The 7500-nt window shown below is 43.6% G+C and overlaps 1 protein-coding gene across 5 annotated transcripts in view; it reads right to left on the reverse strand.

Annotated features, from left to right (window-relative positions):
* Positions 1-7500, reverse strand: part of si:cabz01090165.1 (uncharacterized protein LOC100333421 homolog) — a 254108-nt gene that overhangs the window by 163163 nt on the left and 83445 nt on the right. For all 5 annotated transcript variants that reach the window (XM_068716614.1, XM_068716621.1, XM_068716626.1 and 2 more), the window contains one exon: positions 2494-2617. The gene's annotated coding sequence lies outside the window, so the exon portion shown is untranslated. The remainder of the gene's footprint in view (positions 1-2493; positions 2618-7500) is intronic.

The raw sequence follows: 7500 nt of genomic DNA on the forward strand, positions 1-7500 counted from the left end.
ATGAGGAGTCATCTACACGATATGAGGAGTCATCTGTACGATATGAGGAGTCATCTATACGATATGAGGAGTCATCTACACGATATGAGGAGTTATATATGAGGAGTCATCTATACGATATGAGGAGTCATCTATACGATATGAGGAGTCATCTACACGATACGAGGAGTTATATATGAGGAGTCATCTGTACGATATGAGGAGTCATCTATACAATATGAGGAGTCATCTATATGATATGAGGAGTCATCTATACGATATGAGGAGTCACCTGTACGATATGAGGAGTCATCTATACGATATGAGGAGTCATCTATACAATATGAGGAGTCATCTATACGATATGAGGAGTCACCTGTACGATATGAGGAGTCATCTATACGATATGAGGAGTCATCTATACAATATGAGGAGTCATCTATACAATATGAGGAGTCATCTATACGATATGAGGAGTCATCTATACGATATGAGGAGTCACCTGTACGATATGAGGAGTCATCTATACGATATGAGGAGTCATCTACACGATATGAGGAGTCATCTATACGATATGAGGAGTCATCTACACGATATGAGGAGTTATATATGAGGAGTCATCTATACGATATGAGGAGTCATCTATACGATATGAGGAGTCATCTACACGATACGAGGAGTTATATATGAGGAGTCATCTGTACGATATGAGGAGTCATCTATACAATATGAGGAGTCATCTATATGATATGAGGAGTCATCTATACGATATGAGGAGTCACCTGTACGATATGAGGAGTCATCTATACGATATGAGGAGTCATCTATACAATATGAGGAGTCATCTATACGATATGAGGAGTCATCTATACGATATGAGGAGTCATCTACACGATATGAGGAGTTATATATGAGGAGTCATCTATACGATATGAGGAGTCATCTATACGATATGAGGAGTCATCTACACGATATGAGGAGTTACATATGAGGAGTCATCTGTACGATATGAGGAGTCATCTATACGATATGAGTCATCTATACTATATGAGGAGTCATCTATACGATATGAGGAGTCATCTATACGATATGAGGAGTCATCTATACGATATGAGGAGTCATCTATACTATATGAGGAGTCATCTATATGATATGAGGAGTCATCTATACGATATGAGGAGTCATCTATATGATATGAGGAGTCATCTATACGATATGAGGAGTCATCTATACGATATGAGGAGTCATCTATGTGATATGAGGAGTCATCTATACTATATGAGGATTCATCTATATGATATGAGGAGTCATCTATACTATATAAGGAGTCATCTATATGATATGAGGAGTCATCTATACGATATGAGGAGTCATCTATACTATATGAGGAGTCATCTATATGATATGAGGAGTCATCTATACTATATGAGGAGTCATCTATACTATATGAGGAGTCATCTATATGATATGAGGAGTCATCTATACTATATGAGGAGTCATCTATACTATATGAGGAGTCATCTATACGATATGAGGAGTCATCTATACGATATGAGGAGTCATCTATACGATATGAGGAGTCATCTATACTATATGAGGAGTCATCTATACGATATGAGGAGTCATTTATACGATATGAGGAGTCATCTATACTATATGAGGAGTCATCTATATGATATGAGGAGTCATCTATACTATATGAGGAGTCATCTATATGATATGAGGAGTCATCTATACGATATGAGGAGTCATCTATACTATATGAGGAGTCATCTATATGATATGAGGAGTCATCTATATGATATGAGGAGTCATCTATACTATATGAGGAGTCATCTATATGATATGAGGAGTCATCTATACGATATGAGGAGTCATCTATACGATATGAGGAGTCATCTATACGATATGAGGAGTCATCTATACGATATGAGGAGTCATCTATATGATATGAGGAGTCATCTATACGATATGAGGAGTCATCTATATGATATGAGGAGTCATCTATACTATATGAGGAGTCATCTATACGATATGAGGAGTCATCTATATGATATGAGGAGTCATCTATACGATATGAGGAGTCATCTATACGATATGAGGAGTCATCTATATGATATGAGGAGTCATCTATACGATATGAGGAGTCATCTATATGATATGAGGAGTCATCTATACTATATGAGGAGTCATCTATACGATATGAGGAGTCATCTATATGATATGAGGAGTCATCTATACGATATGAGGGTCTATTCAGTAACACATCGGCAAAAAAACATCTTTCCAAAAATCTTTCTTAGAAACTTGGAAACCATTTCTCTTTTTAAGAAGCATTAATTCCCGCCGGGTCCTATTTCACAAATAAACACTCACATTGTACCAGCATTCATCAGGTGGTTTCTCTCGATTGCTAATCATTCCACACCCACACACCCACACACACACACACACACACACACACACACACACAGAGTCAGAGTCGGCATCAAGACTTCAGCGCAGACGGCCTACCTGAGTTTCTCGGGGAAGCAGGAAGTCCTCAGCTGGAATCGGTCCTATTATGGTGAATTCGCATTTCAGTCACATTGCTGGCCTCGGGGTTACAACGGAAAGACAAGCTAACAAGGGCACCCTCCTGCAGGAGAGCAGAGACAGAGGAGGAGGAGGAGGAGGAGGAGGAGAGGGTGAATGCAGGGATGGGAGCAAGAAAGAAAGAAATGTCAACATGTTGCATCATTAATTCGTTAGTATCCCTTAAGCCTCTCTCTCTCTCTCTCTCTCTCTCTCTCTCTCTCTCTCTCTCTCTCTCTCTCTCTCTCTCCTCCGCCCTTCCGGGCTGCTCTGCCTCTTTTCCTCTCTTCAAACTTCCTGAGCAGGACATACAGAAAAGGGCGAAAGATGCAAAGTTTGGCGATAACAACAGAAACATTGATGAATCAGACTTTTTTACGTTGCAGATATTTGTATGTTTTCATGCCAAAGGCAGTGAGATGGCAGCTGCAGCATATCGTCTGGTGGACTACAAGTTCAGGATAGATTTTCATCAAACGACGTGAACACTTGAAAGCGGACGTGGACGTCCCCTGGGGAGTCCTGGCAATTTGGAGCTAGACACGGCCGTCCATCCGGTGTCAGCGGACGGCTTGCCTCCACTCACGGCCCACGCCGGCCCCGCTGCTTCAGGAGGTGGAGGGAACGCGTGGAATGAATCGATTCCAGCCACTTAGACCGCAACACCCAAAGACAACTGCAGCCTGCTAGCTTACATCAGCCCCGAGCTAACAAGGCGGTTAGCGTGTCGCCCAGATTGAACCGGATGAGTGAATGCATACACAACGAGCAGAGCGAGGTTCATTGATTATTTTGACATTTCATTGGCAAAGAGAGAAATCTTGATAAATGCTTTTTCTTGGCATTTCTGCCAACATTCTGGCATCGGGCTTGTTTTTCCGTGAGAGCTGCAGAAGCTGACATTTACTCCAGCGTTCAACAATCACACGGGGAGAAACCCGTCAGACGAGAAGAACGGATCCAGTTTTCTGCAGATGAAAGAGCTTTGAGTAAACGGCACGACTCTCACTTTCCTCAGCTGGAAAAAGAGAAAAACGAGTCTCCTCTCGCTGCCTTTAGTTCCTCATCACTGTCCACCTACACACCGTAACCTGCAGCTGATTGTTCATGTTTGCTCTCTTGGGTTTCTCCTGACGTATTCTGGGAAATGCAAGGATCCGCTAAGTGAAGTTGCATTTCTTCACAGGAGAGCTCCTGGAACACCGAACACGCCGACTGATATACAACGCTGCGCCAACCAAAGCGCCCGAAGCTGCAGTTTCTCCCTCTGAGTTTGGTTTCAGAGGGGTGTGGGTGTAGCGTAGGTGACTGATAATCTGCCGGAGAAATACTTACATCACATCCGATGCTTTGGAACGTGTATATTTTTTTTCCTCTAATGCATGTTTTTTTTTATTATCGAGGAAATCCCATTTTCTAAATGAATTTACTCGAATTGGATTCAGGCCTGCGGAGATGTTCCTCTGTTTGTTTTAGGTGAATTAGTTTGCGCGTCCGTAAAAGATACAAGCAAGGTAATTAAACAAGGTGATAAAACGCAGCCGCAACAAAGCCGGAACGCTGTTTGTGCGGCAGAGATAAACGACTGAGCGGTAATAACTGTGGCTTCAAAACGAGAAGAAAAATAGAAGAAACGTCCTGATGATTAGATTACCAAATCTAAATGACTGGAAAACCACATGATGGACGACGGCAGAACAAAAAGGCAGTGTTCACCAAAAAACAAGTAAACAACATTAATAACGGTGACGAAGAGGGAGGGAGGGAGTTAGGAGGAAGAGACTGTGTCGGGAACTCTCCAGAAACTAGAAAGAAGAAACAAGAAGCAGAGAATCTAATGAACGAGAGAGAAGCGCTGAGAACAGAGGATCTGGAAACATGATGCATGTCCAAAAGCACGGGAACGGAGGAAACTCGGATGGTAATTTCGCAGTTGATCGCAAATAACAAATATTGTTTATGAGTCAAAAAGCCAGAGAACGCCGTGTTGCAGAGCTTCTCTGATGTAATATTGTCTAAACACATGAATCAGCCACGCTGCGGTACTGGGAGACATGTTTCTTCATTAATATCAAGTCCCACACACACCGTCCCGCTGCCACGGATACTCAGTAGAGCACCAAATGTGGATTAATCCACCGCTGAAAATAGTCCCCGGCAAATGCACCGTTTCCTCCTGCTTTAGGGCTTCTGAAAATCAAACTACACGTTGTCTGATTGGGTGTTTGGGACACAAGATGTTCATACTACATGAAGATATAGAATAATAACAGATTCATCTTCAGTAAGGACTCAGTGTAGCTGAAGGAGATCACGTGAGGTTACACGTCCAACTTCATGTGCTACACTCTTGGGAACGAGGGGCGGATTAGGAAAGAGATTAGCATGAATGCAGTAATAGAAAGAGAGAAGCGGAGGAGCAGATGACAGATCAGAAACACGGGGCTGCAGCAGGTAGAGTCAGGCTTAAAGCAGCAGACAGGTGTCTCACCGTGACCGTCCTCTCAGCCGGTCAGCACATCTCTGACTGACAGCCGGATTAGCATTAGCGGCAGCGGATTAGCGGCGGTATGGCCCGACGCAAACACAAAAAGGGATTAGCCTTAGCATGTGGCTAATGCTGCCGGCTAAGAGATTAGCACTAGCTATAGCATGGCTCAGCGCTACATGAGGAAAGATTAGCCGTAGTCTGACTCGGTACCGAACAGTAGACGATTGGGAGGCTATAGGAGCGAACGGCGGGGGGGTTAAACACCATGTGGGACAGATTATCATGGCTTCTCATGCATTAACCAACGCCGCCGCAGCAACACCACCCAGAAACTGTGGTTTTGACAAAAGAGAGATTATGATAAGTGGCCACATCTTATTGGCAACCAAAACTACTAGGAGCAGTCGCCAACGTCTTCCTACTGATGCTGACTGCGTCTCAGTGCGTAACAAATGTCTCTATAAATTAATTGCCAATTAATGAAATCAATCAGCCATATTTCGCATATTTGGAATGCGGAGAAGTGACATAGGGACTCTGGTGGAAAACTGTCAATCACAATAGCCCCGCCCTAAAGCATACATGAACATAAATGAACATCATGCTGTACTGAAGAAGACTGTAAACTAGAGATTGAGACCATAAACTCATGTTTACAATGTTTACTGAGGGAATAAATCAAGAGAGAAGTAGAGTCATTTTAGACTAGACTTCTATACAACCAGAGGAGTCGCCCCCTGGTGGACACTAGAGAGAATGCAGCTTTAACACACTTCTACATCGGCTTCTCTATAGAGCTCTATAGGTGTAAATACATTTTAGAGGTTGATTATTGTAGGAGACTCATCCTATGCTTTTATTGACATACAGCGGATCTGATGTGGAAACATTCTAACATTACGGCTGCAAACAACAACGAGGAATAAAAGGATAAAACCTGTCACCATAACTGTCAAGGTTTCTCTTTTCCAGAAACAGAAAACACCGTTTCACTCTCCGGAGTGAGTTCAGCAGCATTCTGTCTACGTTACACAAGCAGCTGTCAAGCGTTGCTTGTAATTACAGAGGCGCCGCCTCAATAAGCACGGTTCGAGGAAGACGGCGGTACAGCGTGCGGCCGTGTTTACGGCGCTGCCGGCGTGAAGGGTCGAGAACAAAGGGAACGAAACCAGCGCCGCTGGGCTCGGGTCCTTCGACGGGACAAGAGGGAGGGGAAGTTCTGATCATGCTCTGGAAAACCAAAGATCAAAAGAACGACACACAGCAAGACGTTTATTCAAAGACTCTGTTTGAATGAAGATGTTGTTACCATCTTGCTCCTATCTGCACCTCTTCAGCACACCTGGTGCTCTGCTGTGGTCTTGGAAACATCCAGGTGTGTAGGTCACTCAGTCATCGGCCATTTAATTACCCCTCCCCCGTTTTTTATATTTCACGCTCACTACATTTACTAACTAGCCTTTAATAAACTGCTGAGTATCCAAACGGCAGAAGCATGCGAGAGCACACGCTCCACCTTATTTTGTTGTTTCTTTATGATCAACAGCATGATCATTAAAATCTGTATCGGGGGGCGTCAATAAACGCTAACGAGGCCTGTGAGGTTTGGTGTGTTGAGATGTTAGAATAATCAAGAGAATGTAATTAGGATCATTAAGCTGTTGAACCGACACAAGAAGGCAGGACAATATTCAAGACGTTAAGACGCAAAGTCTTCACGCGCAAAGCCGACAACACGGCGGCGGAGGATGTTTAAAAAGTAGTAATTACAGATGATGACATGCAGGTACAAATGTGCTGAACACAAGTAGACAGGACAAAATACGCTTTTCTACAAGTCAAATTATTCGTTGTGGTTTGACTTCATTAACTTGCTTTATGTCACTGACCTCACAATAGACTAGACTCATGTCTTTGATCCACGCTAAAATGTAGAAACGACCCCTAGTGGCTGTGGTTAGTTATGCAACACACTGTTTACAACCTCCCCCTGACCTTGTGACCCCTGAGACTCCAGCTTCACATTTACTTTACAGACATGAGTGATATTGATCGTCTCCTTAGCTCAGCACCGCCCACTCCCACACCGCTGTGCTCTCACCCAAGCAGAGCTGTTGATGCTCTTCGTTGTGTCACAACTCTCTCCGTCCTCCTCACACACTGTCTGCAGCCCGAACACCACCGTGACACACGAGGACACACCCCCACACACACACACACACACACACACACACACACACACACACACACACACACACACACACACACACACACACACACACACACACACACGCCATCAGACGCATGTACAGAGGGATTATGGTAATGATCCGCTCCTTGTAGAGAACAGATCCTCATGCATGCGTCTGTGTGTGTCTGGATCTGGTGGATGTACTTTGTGTCTGGTCTCACATGTATGGGTTCACTCTATGTCTGTTGTTTATGTTCATTAGCTG

Source organism: Cebidichthys violaceus, unplaced genomic scaffold (assembly GCF_023349555.1).
Source record: "Cebidichthys violaceus isolate CVI_PGR_0920_01 unplaced genomic scaffold, fCebVio1.0.p SCAF_1, whole genome shotgun sequence".
Lineage (NCBI taxonomy): Eukaryota > Metazoa > Chordata > Actinopteri > Perciformes > Stichaeidae > Cebidichthys > Cebidichthys violaceus.